Raw genomic sequence first — 23,937 nt, 5'->3', positions numbered from 1 at the left:
AACCCTCTTTTGGTTTCTTTTTTAGGCTTGGCTTTTATATCCATTATTTTAAAGTGAAGGTAAACTTTGATGAATGAAAGCCCGTTTTTTTAAAAAAAAAATACTATTAAAAACAGGGGCACTTTCATTCATCAAAGTTTAGAAAGCAGTCGTTTTGATAAAAAACTTACCTTTGTTTTTTTCACATCCAGAGCAGCTTCCCCCACACATAGATCCTCTCTTCACACGTCATCAATGACTAATCCGGCTTCCTCCAATCACTGCATGGCCTCAGGCAATGACTCCCCTGAGGGGAAAGTCATGATTGGAGGAAACCGGATTAGCCATTGATGACATGTGAAGAGAGGATCTCCGGGTGGGGGAAGCTGCTCTGGCTGTGAAAAAAACAAAGGTAGGTTTTTAATCAAAATAGCAGCTTTCTAAACTTTGTTAAATGAAAGTGCCCCTGTTTTAATAGTATTTTTAAAAAACGGGCTTTCATTCATCAAAGTTTACCTTCACTTTAAAAGCTTATTTTTTTTGTCATATAATGTGTTATATACACTGCTCAAAAAAATAAAGTGAACACTTAAACAACACAATGTATCTCCAAGTCAATCACACTTCTGTGAAATCAAACTGTCCACTTAGGAAGCAACACTGAGTGACAATCAATTTCACATGCTGTTGTGCAAATGGGATAGACAACAGATGGAAATTATAGGCAATTAGCAAGACACCCCCAATAAAGGAGTGGTTCTGCAGGTGGTGACCACAGACCACTTCTCAGTTCCTATGCTTTCTGGCTGATGTTATGGTCACTTTTGAATGCTGGTGGTGCTTGCACTCTAGTGGTAGCATGAGACGGAGTCTACAACCCACACAAGTGGCTCAGGTAGTGCAGCTCATCCAGGATGGCACATCAGTGCGAGCTGTGGCAAGAAGGATTGCTGTGTCTGTAAGCGTAATGTCCAGAGCATGGAGGCGCTACCAGGAGACAGGCCAGTACATCAGGAGACGTGGAGAAGGCCGTAGGAGGGCAACAACCCAGCAGCAGGACCGCTACCTCCGCCTTTGTGCAAGGAGGAACAGGAGGAGCACTGCCAGAGCCCTGCAAAATGACCTCCAGCAGGCCACAAATGTGCATGTGTCTGCTCAAACGGTCAGAAACAGACTCCATGAGGGTGGTATGAGGACCCAACGTCAACAGGTGGGGGTTGTGCTTACAGTCCAACACTGTGCAGGACGTTTGACATTTGCCAGAGAACACCAAGATTGGCAAATTCGCCACTGGCGCCCTGTGCTCTTCACAGATGAAAGCAGGGGCACACTGAGCACATTTGACAGACGTGACAGTCTGGAGACGCCGTGGAGAACGTTCTGCTGCCTGCAACATCCTCCAGCATGGCCAGTTTGGCAGTGGGTCAGTAATGGTGTGGGGTGGCATTTCTTTGAGGGGCCGAACAGCCCTCCATGTGCTCGCCAGAGGTAGCCTGACTGCCATTAGGTATCAAGATGAGATCCTCAGACCCCTTGTGAGACCATATGCTGGTGCGGTTGGCCCTGGGTTCCTCCTAATGCAAGACAATGCTAGACCTCATGTGGCTGGAGTGTGTCAGCAGTTCCTGCAAGACGAAGACATTGATGCTATGGACTGGCCCTCCCGTTCCCCAGACCTGAATCCAATTGAGCACATCTGGGACATCATGTCTCGCTCCATCCACCAACTTCACTTTGCACCACAGACTGTCCAGGAGTTGGTGGATGCTTTAGTCCAGGTCTGGGAGGAGATCCCTCAGGAGACCATCCGCCACCTCATCAGGAGCATGCACAGGCGTTGTAGGGAGGTCATACAGGCACGTGGAGGCCACACACACTACTGAGCCTCATTTTGACTTGTTTTAAGGACATTACATCAAAGTTGGATCTGCCTGTAGTGTGTTTTTCCACTTTAATTTTGAGTGTGACTCCAAATCCAGACCTCCATGGGTTGAAAATTTTGATTTCCATTTTTTTATTTTTGTGTGATTTTGTTGTCAGCACATTCAACTATGTAAAGAACAAAGTATTTAATTAGAATATTTTATTCATTCAGATATAGGATGTGTTATTTTAGTGTTCCCTTTATTTTTTTGAGCAGTGTATATTACACATGCTAATATATTATTATGAAATTGTTTATTTTAATATTAGTAACATTGGCTTACTTGTGAGATAGTAATAGCAATAGTATCATATTTGAGTTAAATATTTTTTAACCTGCTCACAGTTTTTTGCTTTAGCCTTTTTAGAAATTAGCACTTCCTATTCTCTAATCTTGAGGGTGTGCATTCCATATTAAATGGAAAGAAATATATGTTAGGACTTTCTAGCCACATACTGTTCAATAATAGCTAACAGCACATTAGGTGTCTTTTTTTTAAATGCGGTTTAACATTTATTTGATGGTTAACTTATTGCAGCTGGCACAAATTAAATTGCTTTAAAAAGACATTAAACTGCTGGGTGCAGCTGTGATAAAATGGTTACTACTCACCATGCTATTGTTTTTCTTCTTGTGTCTGGAGCTCTCTTCAAACCATTCACTTATTTTAACCCCTTACAAGTAGGGTTGCCGCCTCGGCCATGTTTTCCTGGATACTTATGAGTTACACATGCTGTATGGTGTGCAAGGAGGAACATGTATTGTGCTGTTCATCAGCCCTATTTATGCGATGTCCAGAGGCACAATACATTTTCTGCCCTGCTTACCCTGCAGCATGCGTAACTCATAAGAAAACATGGCCGAGGTGGCAACCCAACTTACAAGTGCTGGTCAGTAAAGCTAAAGTAATCTAGCATTCTGCAACAGAAGCAGTGCACATTTACAGACCAGTGGCCCTGAGGACTATTTATCATATGTCTGTCGGACCTGATCCGACAGTGCTGATCAGGTCCAACAGACATCGCTGAATGCGGCAAGCAATACGCTCTCCGTATTCAGCATTGCACCAGCAGCTCTTGTGAGCTGCTGGTGCAACGCCGCCCCCTGCAGACTCGTGGCCAATCAGCCACCAGCAGGGGGGTGTCAATCAACCCGATCGTACTCGATCGGGTTGAATTCCGGCAATTCCTGTCTGCCTGCTCAGAGCAGGCGGACAGGGTTATGGAGCAGCGGTCTTCAGTCCGCTGCTTCATAACTGCTGTTTCTGGCGAGCCTGCAGAAACACGGGGCCTCAAGCTCCATTTGGAGCTTGATAGATAGGCCCCATTGTCTTTTTCTCAATCTGTACTGCAGTAATGGACTTACATAACAGAGGGCCCTGGTGCAAAAATTCAACAGCCCCCCCCCCCCCCCACCGAAGGTAACTCAGTAGTAAGCAATTGTAAATAATATACATATATATACATATAATGATTTTAATTATATCTATCCATATATATGTATACATACACACACACACACACACACACATATATAGATAGATAGATAGATAGATAGATAGATAGATAGATAGATAGATAGATAGATAGATATAAACACACACAAAAATCTAAATATATCTATCTACCAACAGTAAAGCACTCACCGGGTCTTTTCAGTATTTATTCAAAGTTAAAAATAGTGACGTTTCGGGGATAACATTGAAACCTTGAAGGTCTGAAGATGAGGATAACATCCCTCCAATTTCTTTATGAACTGCTCCAGAAGTGCTCTCTCACTTAAGCAGATTCAACAGCCAGGGTGTATATATATATTTTAGTTTATGCAGGTAATGTTATGATATATTTATTCATGATCCGCTCGTATTACAAGTTGAAAAAAATATGTTTTTTTGCTAGTGTTAGCCCAAGAAGCACAAACATCGCTAGCGGAGTTTAGGCGTGCGCGTGCATGTCCCCCCCCCCATATAAATTAATGGAGAAAAAAAAGTGGAATAAACACCCTACTCATGAAAACAACAATAAATTTGACCATAAGCACCTTGCCTAATAACCCCTAATGTGCCATCCCCCCACATCGCCAACCCTAAGTAAAAGTATTAACCCCTAAATTGCCATCCTCCCCACAATGCAAAGTATCGAAATAAACTGTTAAACCCTAAACCGCCACCACCCCTCAACACAAACTATCTGAATAAACTGTTAACCCCTAAACCGCCAACCCCCTCATCACAAACTATATCAATAAACTATTAACTCCTAAACCACCACCCCCCACAACTTACCTGCAAAATTTAATTAAAATCTAAGCTTTCCATATAAAAAAATACATTACAATAAATAAAAAACCTAACATTTACACAAAAAAACAACAGAACTTACCATTACAAAAAATAACAAACGAACTTACCAACAAAAATATATATATTTCTAGTCTGATACCCCCCAACAAAAATCCCACCCCAAAAAACCCTATTCTACAAATAAACTACCATTAAAAGGGCATTTTTTAGGGCATTGCCCTAAAGCAAACAGCTCTTTTGCATGAAATAAAACAATTACCCTCTAACATTACAACCCCCCACTTCCCCAACTGCCACAAACCCACCACAAAGTAACCCACTATACTTTTAACTCCTTAACCACCACAACCCCCACCGTAAAGTAACCTACTACTCTATTAAGCCCGGACCCACCGCAACTCCCATCGCAAAGTAACCTACTACACTATTAACCCCTAAAATGAAACAACCCCCAACACAAAGTACCTAACCTTACTTTAAAAATAAAATAACATAACAATACTAAAAAAAAATAAAAAAAATCTTACCATTAAAAAAACAATTATGCCTGTTCTGAAACCCCACTTAAAAAACACACCAAAATAAAAAAAAACAATACTAACACTAAACTACAGCAATAGCCCTTTAAAGGGTCTTTGTAGGGCATTGCCCTTAAGTGATATAGCTATTTTTCAAATAAAAAAAAACACTACACCAATCTACAAGTAACCCTCACCCCCCCAAATAAAAATCTATCTCAGAAAACAAATCTTAAAATTGCCCTAAAAAGAGTATTTAGCTGGGCGTTGTCCTTAAAGCAGCATTTAGCTCATTTGATGCCCATTAAAAAATAATATAAAACCTCTAATATAAAAGACAAAGCCCACCCAAAAAATCCTAACACTAAACCCCAAAGATGGTACCAGTTGGCGGCGCTCCATCTTCATCCCGACGGTGGTCCATCTTTACCCCGGTGGCGTTTTGATCTTCATTACTGCGGCAGTCTTTTTATCTTCATCCGGGCAGTGATCTTTTTATCATCATCCATCTTCTTATCTTCCGTACCCACCATCCTCTTCATGTGGTCACCAGCCGCACACTGAATTTTGAATGTAAGGTGCCTCCTTTATATAGGGGTACCCTTGCATTCCTTTTTGCTGATTTTCAACTTCAAATTCAAATCAGCAAATTGAAAATGCTTTCTTTTGTTCAATGTTTTTTTTTTATTTGAAAAAGAGCTAATTCACTGCAATGCCCTACAGAAGACTCTTTTTTTTTTGTGGGGGGGGGGGGGCGATTTCTGTAATGGTAGTTTTTTTATTTTCTGAAATGGTAGTTTTTGTTTTTTTTTATTCATTTTTTTTACAGGTAAGGTTAGTATTTTTGGGGGGTAAATTAGAGGGGGTTAGTTTAGGGGGGTAAACTGGTTAGGGAGTTTAAATGTTAGTGGGTATTTTGCAATGGGATTTGTGACAGTTTAGGGGTTAATAGTGTAGTGGGTTTGTTTGCAATGGTGGTTGTGGCGGTTTAGGGGTTAATAGTGTAGTGGGTTACTTTGTGATGGGATTGTGATGGTTTAGGGGTTAATAGTTTATTGGGTTAGTTTGCCATGTGGGGGTGTGTGCTGGTTTGGGGGTAAATAGAAAAGTTTAGTGCAACTGTTTCCTCCAGGCCAAACTCTTGACACAAACTTTCAGGTTGCGTAAAAAGCATGAGCATTAAATGCAGTTCCGGCAATCACATTTACTTTCTTCTTGCAATACAAGCAGACGTTGCAGCTCAACTGCGCCCATAGAAAATATGGGAAGCATAAAATACCACGAGTGATTTAAACAGCAAGCTACTTGTTGTGTTTATGTACCTCATGCTAACAATAGTGTTCCACCCATAATCTGGCCCATAATTGCTACTACAATCTACTTGAATCACAAAATAAACATTTTGGGTTTCATGTCCCTTTAAGAGATTATTCTAATTAAAGTCCATTTTCAGCCCCTACCTATCATCATAGGGTGCCCTTAAAAACCTTCACGCAATTGGTGCTTTTTGAAGTGTGTTTCAGCATTTTCATTCAATATTTTAGACTTTTTACTTTGTCACATAATGATATTACATGTTCAAGAGTAATGCTACACTTATACATTTAAAGGGCCACTAAACCCAAAATCTTTCTTTCATGATTCAGATAGAACATACAAATTTAAACAACATTACAATTTACTTCTATTATTTATTTTGCTTAATTTTTTTGATATCCTTATTTGAAGAAAAAGCAATGCACATGGGTGAGCCAATTACATGAGGCTTCTATGTGCAGCAACCAATCAGCAGCTACTGAGCATATCTAGATATGCTTTTCAGCAAAGAATATCAAGAGAATAAAACAAATTAGATAATAGAAGTAAATTAGAAAGATGTTTAAAAATGCATTATCTTTCTAAATCATGAAAGAAAAAATGTGGGTATCATGGCCCTTTAATATCACTACCATTTTTAAAATCCAAAATCTACAAAACCTTTTTGATTAAACTGATCGACAAAAATATCAATTTGCATTTAAGGTTAAATTGGCTGTGGAAATGATCATCACTTGGCAACAGAATTCAGTTACTGTAACGTGAACATATTATCAGGAAAAAATGTGGCCTATGGGAGTTAAATTGAAGATATTCATAGCAATGTATATTCAAAATATTATTATGAAAAAGAGTTTCTCTGTACTACAGCTAAATCCTGCTGCTTATACTTTATGTTGTCCCCAGGCTCATGTATTCCCTAGTTACAATTTTACTGAAATGAAAGAGATTCTTTCCTTAAGGACAGAAAATCAGTAAGAAAATATATATAGTAAATTACTTATGTAAATATTTATTTGAACATAAATATATGGATGCCTTGCTTAACAAAAAGAAGGATTTAAATGTTATTTCTATTAATATAAAAATGTAGTTATTCAGTTTTGATTGTATTGTAATAGTAATTGAATGTTAAAGTTTTTTTCTCTCACAGGTGGCCCTTCAAGGATGGTAAGTAAAAAATTATCCATTTATCCAATCAGGATTTCTGCAGGGGCAGGAATTTGAAGCTTTGTACCCTCACCTTGCTTAGAATGAAATATTCACACATTATACTAAGTATTCCTGATGATATATTTTATTTCTAAGTATTAAAAAAGCTACATTGACATAGACTGACCTAGATTCCAATCTTACCAGTATATACATTCATTATTTTTTTCTCTATTTAGTTCAAATCAATGTTATTTTAAACCTATATTCCAATATCTCCCCATTATCTACTTAGGATGACAGCTATACTATAATCGCGTTTGTAACACGTCTGTCGCCAGTTGCGCATGCATCCTCAAAGCAATGTACACAAGGCAACAGTACCTCAATATGGGGGTTGCACTGTGGAGATATCAGAGGCATCCAGGTAGTTGTAAAAACACTGGGAGTAATGCTTGGTCACAGCAATTTCTTCTTCATTCCCCCTTTTACTGCTTTCTTGATGGGGTTCCGGTCTTGTAGCAACGGCTCACGGATGCTGCCGGTATTGCAGTCGTCACTTGGTGGTAATGGCAGTGATTCAAGGTGCTGCTCCACTGATGCTGAGCTCTCTTCTCTCAGCCAATGGACACATAAAAAGAACAGGAGACAAAAGAGCGCAAACTTGATTCATTGGTTTATTAACACAGAATATGCGCATCAGATAAAAAATACAATTACAGGATAAAAATGGATAAAAGCACATATAGTCTATATAGACAAAGACAAGTAGTATCACTGGATCTAAATATATGTGTGAGTAATAGTAAAAAAAAAGGGCTTCTAAGTATACACAATGGGATTCCTCCTACATTTGGGGTTTATTGTTTGGTTCATCCTATACTCCATCTTGTTGGATTGTCACAAGTGTATCCACCCATGATCTCTTTAATTGGTCTGATCGCAGGGATTTTTTCATTCATCAAGTATTTGCTGTGAACTTTATTATGTATACTTACAAGGTCTCCTTATTTAAAGTGGAGTCTATTCACACTTTATGTTGCACTATTCAAACCCCACCATTACTAACATTTTGTTTTGAACATTTTTTTCTTTTCTCTGTTCCCTTATACATAGATGTACACTAGTCATGATACAGCCTATCCCTAGTGCATAGTCATTCTCGAGCCGTGCCTATATACACACCTCTCTATCGGATTGGTCTATTGAATCTCCGACAGACCACTTGTTACATATATATCATACGCAAGATTATGTGTGATTATTCATTACAAATATGTTACATTACACATATAGAAATGCTCCCTTTCATGTAGATATCTTTAGGTAATGACTGTGATTGTAACCTACTAAAATGGACTAGTTAGTTTTTCCATAGCTGCTATGATATAGAGCTTTTATTATATGTTCAACTTTTCACCAATTTAACATTTAGTTTTCTACTGCGCAGTTTTTAGTTTTAAATGAGGATTGATTTCTCTGTTCTACATATAATTGAATTGTAGCAAGCCCCATTGAAGCATTGTTTGCTATTAAGTGTTGTTTTTCACATTCCTCTCTATTTGATTGGACAATTGAAAATGTTTATATTTTTGATTGTCCATCTCACGAGCGATCTTATTGACATTGTGACCCTTTGTCAAACAATATGTTATATGACTTTTAAACAGGTTTGTTTCTTTTCATTCAGTTATCTGGAGATAGGGATCTTAATCTTATTTATACATTCTTTATTAATAGGTTGGTGTTTTTTACTTGTAGCCGCTATATTCTGATTTTTAACATATTAACTGTGTTAGTTTATAGAATATTTAATACATCATTATGAATTTGTAAAACTTAATGTATATAATGTTTTGCAGTGTCAATTATGGATGTTTAAAGCCCACTGTTATATACAGCTAACGGCCAGGTGTGTTACTTATACACACCCCTTATTTTGATTGGCTGCCTGATCGTTTATAGGTAGTATAGGCTTGAACAACTTACGTTTTAATATGCTTTTGCGAGCATGATATTTGTGCTCCCCTCAGCAAAACAAGTGCATGTAAATGTGCACAGGCATTACAAGTTAGGCTCACTAGAGCACGCTTCCATAGGGAGTCTCGTTCTCATGACGTCAGACACCACAAGCCACCTACTGCAGCGCAGGGGATAATTTGCTCAGTGTTGGGCAGAAAAATAAAAATATATATGTTTATGAATATATAGATATATATTTATTTGTTTATAAGTGTATATACACATATTAACACATAAATATATATGTATATAAGCATAACATATACATTTCCAGTAAAAACACAGTCCCCATTCATATCTATATAAAGGCAATTTCAGTGTCGTTTTTTTTTTCTCCCAATCACCCCACTTACTTTAACCCCTTATAACTACTTTGTGTAGTTTTTTAATTAAAAAAAGAAAAATGCTTACATTTTGTATTTAATTAAAAAAAACTGTCCACTTTATTTGGGGGCAATTGGGGCTATTTTTTCCGTTAACCAGAGGTCTGACCTCTGATTAATAGCACTAAGCACAAAGTGAAACCGCAAGATCGAGGGAGCATTAACCAGTCACTTGTAATGGCTTGTTATTTAATGTGCGCCCATACACGGGCAGATTTGCCCCTTTACAGGTGCACGTTAAAATAGTTCTCCACTTGTAATCTAGCCCAAAATGTGTGTTTACTAAAAGTACAAAATGAGTTCTATATAGTAACAGTTAGATAATAGATTTGTAAACTACGTTTCACTGTACATTCGGTACAGTGGTGAGACAGGAATGTATGAAAGGGTGCATTTATTCAAAAATACATATTGCTATATATATACAGTATATATACACAGTATATATATATATATATATATATATATATATATATATATATACTGTATATATATAAAACACACAGAGAAAGTCCAGAACTAGCTTACAAGCTCTCAGCTAAGATTAAAAGCACAACTGGAAGGGTTAGTTACCGAATCTGGCCAAATGGGACAAGCCCAGATACCACGTCAAGGTCTCTTCCAATACCTGGGTCCCTAATACAGCCATACAAATGCCAGCTCTCAATCAAACAAACTGGGAACAAGGCAGGGTTCATAGACTTATGTAATCACCCTAGACATATACAAAACACGGAAGGGGACTGCACTCTCAGACTGAACCGGTTACACATTCCATGACTCTGCAACATGCTCAGCCCTGGGTGCTAATAGCACTCTCAGGAAGCTGTGCAGTCTCCAGAGTCACAGGCAGTTAACCCCAGACAAGTCTGGGTGCAAGGCCCATAGGAAATTTTGAAATTTTGTCTGGGGTTTAACTGCCTGTGACTCTGGAGGCAGCACAGCTTCCTGAGAGTGCAATGCCCATCTAAATCCCCTTTTTGGGGCAATGGGTAATTAAGGATTTTTTAGTTAGGTTTTTTTATTTTGGGGGGTTGTATTGTTAGAGGGGTAAGTGTTTTTTTTTTCCTACAAAAGAGCTGTTCACTTTAGGGCAATACCCTAAACATTGACCTTTTACGGGCTATTGGTAGTTTATTTTTAGAATAGGGTTCTTTTTTATTTTGAGATTGTTGTTTATTAAGGGGTATTAGATTAGGATTAAATATTTTATTTTTTTGAATATTTACTTTTTATTTTCTGTAAATTTAGACTTTATTATTTTCTGCAATGTTGGTTTTTTGTAATGTGAGGTTTTTTCTTTCTGTAATGTTAGTTTTTTTATTTTAGTAATGTTAGTTTTAAAATTTTTGGTAATGTTAGTTTTTTTGTGGTAATGTGATTTTTTTTTTTTTAGTAATGTTATGGGGGTTTTTAAAGATAAGATTAGGTTTAATTTATTTTGCAGGTACGTTTTTTTTACGGTAGTTAGGATTTATTTTGTAATTTTTGTGTATTTTAATTTGGGTTAGATTAGGGGGTGTTAGGTTATGGGGTTTAGATGTTAGTTTATGACTTTGTTTTGTGGGGGGCTGGCGGTTTAGAGGTTAATAGTATTATTTAGTGTTTGCAATGTGGGGGGATGGCGGTTTGGGGGTTAATAGTTTTATTTAGAGTTTGCAAAATAGAGGGCTGTGGGTTTAGGGATTAATAGTTTTATTTCATGTTTGCAATGTGGGGGCTGGCAGTTTAGGGGTTAATAGTTTTATTTAGTGTTTTTCGATGTGGGGGGCTGGCTGCTTAGGGGTTAATAGTATTATTTAGTGTTTGTGATGTGGGGGTATGCCGGTTTAGGAGTTAATATTTTATTTAGGTACTTTGTGATGTGGGCGGGTGGTGGTTTAGGGGTTAATAGTTAATTTGTATCTTTAAATTTGTCTTTAAGCCTTAATGTCTCTTTTTTATATTTACCTAAAGAATGAGCATACAAATAAACAATGGCTAGAAATCAAGGTCGGACTGAGATATCAGACTAGCCCGCGCCCTGGTCCAGCCCCCCAGCCCAGCCCCAGCCTGTTACTTTTAGTTTCCAGGAGTAGCTGCCTTGAATAGATGCGCTATACTGCACACAAGGCTCGCTCCTCATCCTGGCTGGGAGGCTCCCTATGACACATTTAGGTTTGTTTGAAGTTTTTTGGTAATGCTGCGAATCCAGAAATACCGACATATAATTAAAATGTTGAGCTCCCTGAGAAGTAAGCATGGAATTGAATCATAATTAAGGATGAGGATCTTGCAATACATCTATCATGATTTTGTATACATTTATTTGTATGTGTAAATTAAGTTCTAGACACTTTCTATTCATCTATCTTTCCTTCTTTCTATCTATAATCTATCATCTATCATATATATATATAAATATATATATATATCATCTATATATCTATCTATTTATCTAGCAAATAATAAATTAATGTTGAGTGTAAATTAAGACATCTCTATGGTGGAAGAACATCTATGAGATAGGATGAGACAGAGTCAGGAAAAAGAATATAAAAAGAGGGAAACAGAAAGTTGAGAAAAAATACACACAGCTAGATTACGAGTTGTGCGTTAGGGTTAAAAAGCAGCGTTAAGAGGTCCTAACGATTCTTTTTAACGCCCACTGGTATTACGAGTCTTGCAGGTACAGGTGTACTGCTCACTTTTTTGGTCAGATTTGAAAATACCGCAAATCCACTTATGTCAATAGCGTAGCCTATATTTTTTATGGGACTTGCATAGCGGTGGACATCACCGCCACTATATAAAATATATTAACCCCTAAACCGCCGCACTCCCGCATCGCAAACACTAGTTTAAGTTTATTAACCCCTAATCTGCCGCCCCCAGCGTCGCCGCAACTATATTAAATGTATTAACCCCTAAACCTAAGTCTAACCCTAAACCTAACACCCCCTAACTTAAATATAATTTAAATAAAATAACTATCATTAACTAAATTATTCCTATTTAAAACTAAATACTTACCTATAAAATAAACCCTAAGCTAGCTACAATATAACTAATAGTTACATTGTATCTATTTTAGGATTTATTTTTATTTTACAGGCAATTTTGTATTTATTTTAACTAGGTACAATAGTTATTAAATAGTTATTAACTATTTAATAGCTACCTAATTAAAATAAATACAAATTAACTTGTAAAATAAATCCTAACCTAAGTTACAATTACACCTAACATTACACTATAATAAATTAATTACCTAAACTAAATACAATTAAATACAATTTAAACATTTTTTATCTAAAGTATGAAAAAAACAAACACTAAATTACAGAAAATAATAAAATATTTACAATTTTTTTAAACTAATTACACCTAGTCTAATCCCCCTAATAAAATAAAAAAGCCCCCCAAAATAATAAAAAGCCCTAGCCTATACTAAATTACAAATAGCCCTTAAAAGGGCGTTTTGCGGGGCATTTCCCCAAAGTAATCAGCTCTTTTACCTGTAAAAAAAAATACAATACCCCCCAACATTAAAACCCACCACCCACACAACCAACCCTACTCTAAAACCCACCCAATACCCCCTTAATAAAACCTAACACTAAAACCTTGAAGATCACCCTACATTGAGAAGTCTTCACCCAGCCGGGCCGAAGTCCTCCACGAAGCCAGGTGAAGTGGTCCTCCAGACGGGCAGAAGTCTTCATCCAAGCTGGCCAGAAGAGGTCCTCCATCCATGCAGCATCTTCTATCTTCATCCATCCACCGCAGAACGGCTCCATCTTAAAGACATCTGACGCGGAGCACCCTCTTCCAACGAAGTCCAACTGAAGAATGAAGGTTCCTTTAAATGACGTCATCCAAGATGGCGTCCCTTGAATTCTGATTGATTGATAGAATTCTATCAGCCAATCGGAATAAAGGTAGAAAAAATCCTATTGGCTGATGCAATCAGCCAATAGGATTAAAGTTCAATCCTATTGGCTGATCCAATCAGCCAATAGGATTGAGCTGGGATTCTATTGGCTGATTGGATCAGCCAGTAGAATGCAAGCTCAATCCTATTGGATGATTGCATCAGCCAATAGGATTTTTTCTACCTTAATTCCGATTGTCTGATAGAATTCTGCTGTCTGGAGGACCTCTTCTGGCCGGCTTGGATGAAGACTTCTGCCCATCTGGAGGACCACTTCGCCTGGCTTCGTGGAGGACTTTGGCCCGGCTGGGTGAAGTCTTCTCAAGGTAGGGTAATCTTCAAGGGGTTAGTGTTAGGTTTTATTAAGGGGGTATTGGGTGGGTTCTAGAGTAGGGTTGGGTGTGTGGGTGGTGGGTTTTAATGTTGGGGGGGTATTGTACTTTTTTTTATACGTAAAAGAGCTGATTACTTTGGGGCAATGCCCCGCAAAAGACCCTTTTAAGGGCTATTTGTAATTTAGTATAGGGTAGGGCTTTCTATTATTTTGGGGGGATTTTTTATTTTATTAGGGGGATTAGATTAGGTGTAATAAGTTTTAAAAAATTGTAAATATTTTATTATTTTCTGTAATTTAGTGGGGGGTTGTACTTTAGATAATTTTTTTAATTTGTATTTACTTGTATTTAGTTTAGGTAATTCATTTAATTATAGTGTAGTGTTAGGTATAATTGTAACTTGGTTAGGATTTATTTTACAGGTAAATTTGTCTTTATTTTAACTAGGTAGCTATTAAATAGTTAATAACTATTTAATAACTATTATACCTAGTTAAAATAAATATAAAGTTGCCTGTAAAATAAAAATAAATCCTAAGCTAGCTACAATGTAACTATTAGTTATATTGTAGCTATTTTAGGGTTTATTTTATAGGTAAGTATTTAGTTTTAAATAGGAATAATTTAGTTAATGATAGTTATTTTATTTTGATTTATTTAAATTATATTTAAGTTAGGGGGGTGTTAGGGTTAGAGTTAGATTAGGTTTAAGGGTTAATAACTTTATTATAGTGGCGGCGATGTTGGGGGTGGCAGATAAGGGGTTGATAAGTGTAGGTAGGTGGCGGTGACATTGGGGACGGCGGATTAGGGGTTAATAAATAAAATGTAGGTTGCAGCAATGTTGGGGGCAGCAGATTAGGGGTTCATAAGTATAATGTAGGTGGCGGCGGTGTCCGGAGCGGCAGATTAGGGGTTAATAATATAATGCAGGTGTCTGCGATGTCGGGGGCGGCAGATTAGGGGTTAATAAGTGTAAGATTAGGGGTTAATAAGTGTAAGATTAGGGGTGTTTAGGTGTAGACATAAATTTTATTTCCCCATAGGAATCAATGGGGCTGCGTTAAGAGCTGAACGCTGCTTTTTTGCAGGTGTTAGGTTTTTTTTCAGCCGGCTCTCCCCCATTGATTCCTATGGGGAAATCGTGCAAGAGCACGTTTGGCCAGCTCACCGCTGACTTAAGCAGAGCTGGTATTGAGGTGAGATGTGGAGCTAAATGTTGCTCTCCGCTCACTTTTCTGCGGCTAACGCTGGGTTTGTAAAAACCCGTAATACCAGCGATGTCTGTAGGTGAGCGGTGAGGGAAAACTGCTCGTTAGCACCGCACCCCTGTTTCCGCAAAACCCGTAATCTAGGTGACAATGTTTTGGATGAGGAGTAGTTGTCTTAAAAGTAGTTTTTCGCCCATATAGTTAAATTATTTTTTCTCAGAAGTGCAACTTATCTATAGTTTGGCTATATAGGATATTATAGTATTTGTAAGATAATCTTTATATTTCATAAAATAATCCCCCTTTAAGATAAAATAAGATGTTATGCAAGTGTGAATATGTCTGATTTGCATCCAGTAATAATAAACTGTCCTTTTGTTCCCACATATTCTTTAAATACATGTCAGCATACTTTAGCATGTGTCTCACAGAGTATTTTTGTCTTCTTCTTAGTGCTAATGATATTTTCCTGGCTGAGATCACATTTCTTTTAACTTGATCTGATGTTTGAACTATTCCTGACCTTTTGTGAACCATGTTTTGTACCATATAATATACTTCATAACATTAAAATAATATCCACAATGTAATTTACTCACTCTTAACATTTTTCCATTATTAACCTAATCAAAACATTCAAGTAACACATATCTAATTGCAATAATATTTTAAGATAGGTTAATACATTTTAAAACAAACTACACTTTATTGTATTGCTTTTCAACTGAATGTTGATAGCCTCTTTCCTGTTTTACACATACACACACAGACACATACACCTGCACACATACACACTCATGCACATATACACCTGCACACATACACCTGCACACATACACCTGCACACATACACCTGAACACATACACACTCATGCACACATACACCTGCACATGCATGTAAATGCATATTCCTTATTTTTATTTTTAAAATATATTGCTAACACAAACATTTATAAAGATGCATCTCCTTCTCCTCTCAATAATAATAATAGGAGTATGGGACCCATATCAGAAAGAGGGGATTCCTCTCTTTTCCAAATAGGGTCTCATACACCTCTTTTTGAGGTGAAGGTAATCTAGTTGGGCAGGTCTCCCTCTAGCACAAAACAGAGAGGTACAGGGGCTCTTCCATAGCCCTCATCAGTTTAAATAGCATTTAATTGTTATGGGCTCTTAAAGCCCTCTCCCAGCTGTAGATTCATTAACAAGGAAATCCGTGCATTTTCAGGGACTTCCTTGTTCTGTGTTATGTCATCACATATTATCTTGATGATATCACAGAGAGTTCTGCCCTATGCTAGAGATAGGGCATGTTGTAGTGTGGGGGGATTTGCATCAAAAGGGCGGGCTTGCAGGATAAAATTTTGTTTTTCTCCTCAATCATAGCTTAGTGCACAATGAGCAGCACTGTGTGGATTGTTTTTATGCATTGACAACTTTTACAAAGATAAGTGGTGTACTTCCTACTAGTTTGCTGCACTAGCAGGAAGTGCCTATACAGCCAATAAACATTTGTAAAGAGTGTCTATCAGCCAACTAGCACTAATATGAAGTATATACCTGAGACTGCTGAATTAATTTTGATTCAGTTTTAAGCAGCTTTTATTTCACCACTCTTCGGAAATATATGTTAATAGAAGTCTGATGGCTAGACCTATCTGCCCAGCCATGACTATAGGGAGAGTGCAGGCATGAAGGGGTTAATGGCACTCAGCCTCTGGTTACCTAATACCTACACTTCTACAAGGGCATAAAGGGACACCAAATTAACCCCCAAATCCTGCCTGCACCACCCCAGATTAACTCTGCCTCCACTATCCAATACTTTAGATATGGGTGTCTTGTGGAACCCCAATAATACTCTAGTAATACTCAGAAGAACAAATGCTGAAAATTAACCAGTAACCCACACAAGTAACAGTTTGTTAACATGATTACAACCTTGTCTCTAAGGGTTTGTGAATTCAGATATTAGAGCCCAAAGACAGAATTAGATTATTAATATTTTAATGACGAAAGACAAATAAATATTACACTGTGGCAAGTAACATAAAATAAAAAGCAGAATAGATGCAAAATACAGTTCTTGAAAATAATATAGGATTTTAAAAAACACAGACCTACACTTACACAAATATCATTAAGCTTACAGTAGTCTTGTGTGAACATCTTTTAAGATGTTGCTCAAATAAAATCCCAGTGAAGTTCTGATATATTTCAGGTTGCATTCAACTATAATCCGTAAGTGTTGTAGGGCAAACTGGTCCAAGCAATACCACTGTTGTCTGCTTTTGACTATCCCTTCCTTCCTACCTTATCCTTTCCCCAAATAAAGACACAGCACTGATGTAGTGGCAAATTTAAAAGGTCACTTTATTAAAAATGATCTCTATATTTAATGGCAATGAATCCCCTAACTAAACCCCCCGTCATTGTAGCTGTCCTTGACTTAACAGGAAACAAAGGTGAACCAGAGGTTAGAGAGCCCATGCTCCCCCAGCCAGCCTACCAGGTGCTTATCTTACACTGCCTTAAATGCTGCATTGCGCATGTGGAAACATTACAGGCTCGCCCATTGGGGTCGTAGACCTCTATTTCCACTTACGCCCTGTTCGTTACTCGGTCAAATCTTGCACCCACAAACACTGGCTGCCAATTACCACAACCATAAAAAAGAGGGGACTCTTTTGCCACCACCTCCCTATTCTATTGACCTGACCTTCCTAGCTCATGACCGCCACTTACCATAGTTTGCAGGGTGGTTGTTATGATCTGGATGAAAATGTTTAACCCAGTGTCTGACAGGTGTACTACATCTGGCCTGTACATTTCCACACAATTGTGTGATGGCACTATTGATGTGTTTCCTAGCCCTATAACCCCCTCTCTGAGAATCAACGCCCCACCAGTTCTGCCTTGATACTATGGAGCACCACACCAGCTTAACATGTTTCCATCTGGTAATAATTCATTTCAAATCTGACTTGATTGCTGCAATCAGCTCTAGGTTATGACAGTATCCTATGTAATTTCCCCCTTGGTGAATAACTATGATATCTGGGGCCCCCCACCTTGCTGTCACTTGGTTGATGGCCTGAGATAGGTGCTCCCATCTCATGCCTCTCCTCCCTAACCACCGTATTGAAGCTTTGCTATTGTGGAAACCCAAATGCTGATTCTTATCTATTGTGGCCTTGACCGCTGCCCAATGTATGTACGAGTGCCTGACTATCCAGATTCTCACTGCCCTCTCCCTCTTACCTGTGTGGAAAAAACAAAAATTGGATACAAATTGTCAACACTTATCAGAAGTGAATCAAGCCACAAAGACCCTAAGGTTAGTAACTGACTATTTTAATATGTATAACACAAAATAGAATTGAAAATGTTAAAATATTAAACAACTAATACACACCAATAACACCCAAGTTAGTAACATCACCATGTGCAAGTATAGATTGTGTTGTTTTTTTTTTTCAATTTTGGCCTTACATATGTTTTAAAACATTCAGACCTCCATCTGCCTAATTTCTTAATCTGCTCATCTGTTGCCCCACTAAATGCTGCTAATGTTGCAGCTCCTATCCTTAATGAATGAGTGTTAAACCTGTCCGTCTCCCAACCCAACTCTTTTATTGTTAACTTCAGAACTTTTCTGAATTGAAAGATAGACACAGGTCCCCCCCCCCCCAGATGCCTGACTAGCTGCTTCCCTCTGGTTTGCCTAAGAACAATACATTTTCTAAGTTTTGGACTGAACAAATGTCCTTATTTTTTCCTTCTGAATAGCTGTTTAAAGACCCTTTCCTTCCTGGTCAGTTTTTAACCTGCTCACATACACCATAATTGAATCAGGGTATAACCTTACATGCTCCATTTTGCAATCCCCCTTCTTGGTAACGTTTGTTTTTTTGCCTCCATGTTCTTAATATTAAAGTCAGCCTCTCCCTTGTAATGGGTTCCCTCTGATCTATTCTTTTAAGTCCTTTATCCCATCCTTTAAGGGCTTTCATAATAATAAACTGCTTTGTGTGGTCCTCCTTTCCCCACCATTGCTTTAAAAAGGATATTGTGGCAAATTTTGAATTCATGAGACCTTTTTTGGTACCCTTTCTCTTTTGCCCTGCCAAGTATTCACAAAGCACGTTTAGAGTGTTGGCCTGACCCTCCTGTTTATGCTCAAAAACTTAATCCCATTCCTCCCAGTAACTTGAGTAATTGTTCCATGTTCTGGGGCCAAAGATTGCTTTACCAAATCCCAGAGGATGCTTTTGTATTCACCACCTGCCAAAGATAGTATGGGCATTCCATTCCAATCTTATCTGCCATAGGTGCTATTTTCCAGAACACCTCCCACCTGTCCTGTGATAATGCATCTGCTAAGATATTTTTAACCCCAGGCACATGTTTCGATGTGAATGTAATATTACTCTGACATTCTTGTTACTTAACTGCTGGTGCCAAATTTCAACCGCAACTACTATTGGAAAAAGTTCCAGAAGCATGAGATTTTTAGTCGCCCCCACTTCCACCCACTACTTTGGCCATTGTTCTGCACACCATTGCCCGTTCAAATATGTCCCAAAACCGTGTGACCCTGCTGCGTCTGTAAATAGGTGGAGCATTTGGTTGGAATAAGGACCATCCTGCCAGATTCTAACTCTGTTAAACTATGTGATGAATTCTGCCCACATATGTTTGTCTTCCCTCAATTCCTTGTTAGTTTTATCTTACTCCTTAGGTTGGCGAATCCTGCTGTGGATTGCTCTAGTCGCCTATTAAAAACTCTCCCCATAGGTATGACCTAGCAAGTAAAATTAAGTAAACCTAGTAGGGACTGTGTTTCATTAAGTGTTAAGTACTGTGCTTTTTGTGCAATGTTTTAGCTTTTCCAGCTTGTCCTTAGGAAGGGAACATTTTTGTTCTACTGTGTCTATTTGAATCCCTAGAAATTCTAGCAATGTTACCGAACCCTCTGATTTCTCATGGGCTATGGGAACTCCCAATTCGTTTAATAGAGTCTACAGCTGATTCATTAAATATCTACACTGTTCTGTCCTCCCTTTTCCTGCAATCAAAAAATCATCTAAGTAGTGAGTTACGGTCACAAGCCATGTCCTTGCAACCAGTGTATCATGTATAAATGTGCTGAACTCTTCAAAATACACACAAGATAATGAACAGCAAATAGGTAAACATCGGTCATAGAAGTACTCATTTTAATTCCCATTAATCTATAGCTCTCTGGATGTAAAGGAAGTATTCTAAATGCGGATTATATATCTATTTTCAACAATTCTGCACCTGGTGTTTTATCATTTCCAATGCCTGGTCAAAAGATTGGTATTTTACTGAGCATAGCTGATCATCTATATCATTGTTTACTGATGTCCCCCTGGGAGCAGACAAATGATGAATTAGTATGAATTTCCCTTGTTCTTTCTTGTGCACTACCCCTATTGGTGAAATTATCATATTTTCTAGTGGTGGTGTCCAATTATAAAGGTTGGGTCCAGCCAACCTTTATAATTGGACTTCTTTTTCTATTTTGCTTCTAACCTCTTAAGGATACTGGTGGGCTGAAATTAAGTTCCGTTGTTTTGCTGTTCTAACTTCCCCATGTGTAGGTATAAGGAATTGGTCTGTGAATGATTGTGTAAGAAAGGCTGCTCTTGTTTTATTGTCTAATGTCTGTAGCATTTCTATTATTACCGGGATATGCAGTGAAGTATAGTGGTGCAATCAGTTTGTTTGGGGAGCGTTGGTTCCCTTACCCTGCATGGGCCAAAAGGGCCGCTTGCTGTGCCTAGCGCACTCCACCCCTGGGTGGCCTTCTTTGCAATATCTGCAAACAGATATTTTTTAACACTTGGCTTTCTTATTTTTTTTTCCTGAATTCTGTGTCATAGTCTCTCCAAGCCTGCTCCACAAAAGGTTGTGTACACCTCCAGGATGGTATGCATAAATCTAATAATACTCTCCCCATGTGTGGGCCTAATCTGCAAACACGCAAATATGTCTGTCAAATTTTTTGTCATTGTATGCCCAACATATCTTTTTGTTACCTTCCTCAATAGTGTTGCTGGTGACACCCCCATTAGAAAACCCTGTCCTGTATCTTTGACTATTGTCAGGTTTAACCAGTCTTGTCCACATGTCTAACTCTTTCCAACCAAAGTTTTTAACACTTGGCTTTCTTATTTTTTTCCTGAATTCTGTGTCATAGTCTCTCCAAGCCTGCTCCACAAAAGGTTGTGTACACCTCCAGGATGGTATGCATAAATCTAATAATACTCTCCCCATGTGTGGGCCTATCCTTTAAATAACATGCCACATAAACTAGGAATCCCTTCATCCATTGTAAGATATCTTTTCTAGGTGACTCGCCTCTCCATACCTTGTCCCCTTTCACATCCTTGGCTTTTATTGCCTCCTTGGTTAACTGAAACACATCAATATACCTACCAAGTCTGGCTTTGTTGATTGTCTTTGTTTCAAAAGTTCCCATAATGGGTCTAGTTCACAATGCATACCGAGTCTGTTAACCGGGTTGTCCATTGTGGGTCCTAAATCTAATGTATTGGTAAACTCCCTTGAAACCTTATTCGCTAAGCTTGGTGCACACAACCTTGTTTTATACAAGCGTCCCCTCTTATCTTTCTTGCTCAATTTCTTTAACATTTTCAGGATATTATTGCATTTTTGCTGACTCCCCCCTCCCTCATCTGCTTCAGACTCAGAACTGTCTGATTCTGAATCAGAACTAAACACCCTATCTGAGAAATTAGAAAAAATGTCATTATACTCACTAAGGTCTCTGGGAGTCGATATCTGTTCCATAATGCTCTCTCCCTGGCTGCAACTGACCCGACCCATGTTGCTATGCACCTTTTCTTCTTTCCGCCTTGATACTGTGTGTCCTTCTCCAGCATTATAGATGGCAGCACTAACATTGCAGGTATCTTCAGTGGGCCCAAAATGCACATGATAGCGTGCAGGAGATGTCCATTTCTCGTTATCCTGTAATGATAAGGGCAGGGAGAAGGGGAGGGAGGGGGGCATAGGAAGTTGCTGCGATCCCTGGAAGTGGACAGGAATGAATGAGAATATGACAAGCCTCTAACAGCCGATAAAGGGCCTGGAAGGGCATTAGGTATATTGCCCAGGGAAGGATGAATTGAAATTGGTGGGGGATGGCTGCACTATTTATGCTGGTCCTCTCTTTCCCTACCGGTATTGCTGACAAAATTGTGAGCATAAGCACCTCTGCTCTTATACCCATGTTTCCCCTTATTGATATTTGAAGAAGAACCCCTGGCACTGCTATGCCCATTTTTTCTATGGGGACCTAGTGCCAAATTGAAATAAGATGCAGAGGGAGGGGGAAGGGGCTGAAGAGGATCCGGAAAATACGCTCGTTTTTTAGGGGAGGGAATGGAGGAGCCCTCCTTGTCCTCCACTCCCCGGCCTGCTTGTGTACTAGGGGAGGGAACGAAGGAGCAACTGTTGTCCTCCGTTCCCTTAACGACTGGAAGCGATTGTTGGCCTATGTGCACAACTGGAAGTGACTTTACGGCGTTCGCGCATTTCTGGTTGTATGCGCATTTCTGGTTGGGCCCTGAGAGGGGGGAGGGCGGGGAGGAGTGTCCCTTCGCCATCTTGGATTTGGCAGAGTGGGTCCTGGACGTACCAGAGGCCTTAGCTGAGGCGGATCGGTCCTGGATTTACCGGAGACCATAGCTGGAGCAGGAAGCCCGAATTTAGGAGGGGTATATTGGCCGGACAAGGGGGAGGAAGGAGTAGAACGATTTTGCAGAGGGTGGACAAGGGAAGAGACAGGGGATGGTGATCTGGACCTGGATGAGGCCACTAATGAGGAAGATAAGCATTGTGGTTTTCCTTCCTCAGAGCCAGAAGAATAGGAAGCAGAGGATGGGGAAGTGGTATGGGAAGTAGCAGGGATGAAGGGAGGGGATTTAGGGGAAACGTACTCACCTGTTACCATTTTCTTCTTTCTATGTAGCTGTATGTACAGCTTCCCCTCCATGTTCCTGTGGCCTGTGAAGAAGAGATGTTCCTGCGACCTGTGAAGAAAGAAGAGAAGCTGTGAACTGTTGCTGGCTGTCTGGGTAAGCTGTAATATCCCTATTTGACTTCTAGACCCTCCTTTAGACCTGGCCCTATCACTTTCCTATCCCTGCCTACTTCTTTTGTGTGCCTGCAGCTCCCCCTTCCCTGCCGCCACACAAATTAGCAAGGAGTAGAGAACTGCAGGCCCCTTGTGCTTCCCTCATTGTCCCACAAACTTATTGTGCTCCCTGCCTATCTGGGCACTCCACATCCATAAACCTTTCCTTTAACCACATAAATATTTTATAACCCCTATTACTTAAAGGGACAGTCAAAACCAAAATTTTTATTGTTTAAAAAGATAGATAACGCCTTTGCTACCCACTCCCCAGTTTTGCACAACCATCATTGTTATATTAATATATTTGATAACATTTAAACCTGTAAATTTCTTCTTGTTCCTAAGCCACTATTAGTTTTTCACAAGAGACTGCTAATCTATGTGGGCCATAAAGATAACATAGTGCTTACGCCCGTGGAGTTGTGGCACTAATTGGCTAAAATGCAAGTCAATAGATAATAAATAGTCATGTGATCAGGGGGCTGTCAAAAGAGGCTTAGATACAAGGTAATCACAGAGGTTAAAAGTATATAAATATAACCATGTTAAATTAGGGAATGGGTAATATAGGGATTATCTATCTTTTTAAACAATAAACATTTTGGAGTAGACTGTCCCTTTAAGATCCCTGACTGTTGGATTCCCTGTTGAATTCAGAGGTGGAATTCCTGTATTTCTTATCTCAGAGCA

This window comes from Bombina bombina, chromosome 3, assembly GCF_027579735.1.
Source record: "Bombina bombina isolate aBomBom1 chromosome 3, aBomBom1.pri, whole genome shotgun sequence".
Lineage (NCBI taxonomy): Eukaryota > Metazoa > Chordata > Amphibia > Anura > Bombinatoridae > Bombina > Bombina bombina.
Note: the sequence above shows the minus strand (reverse complement) of the source record.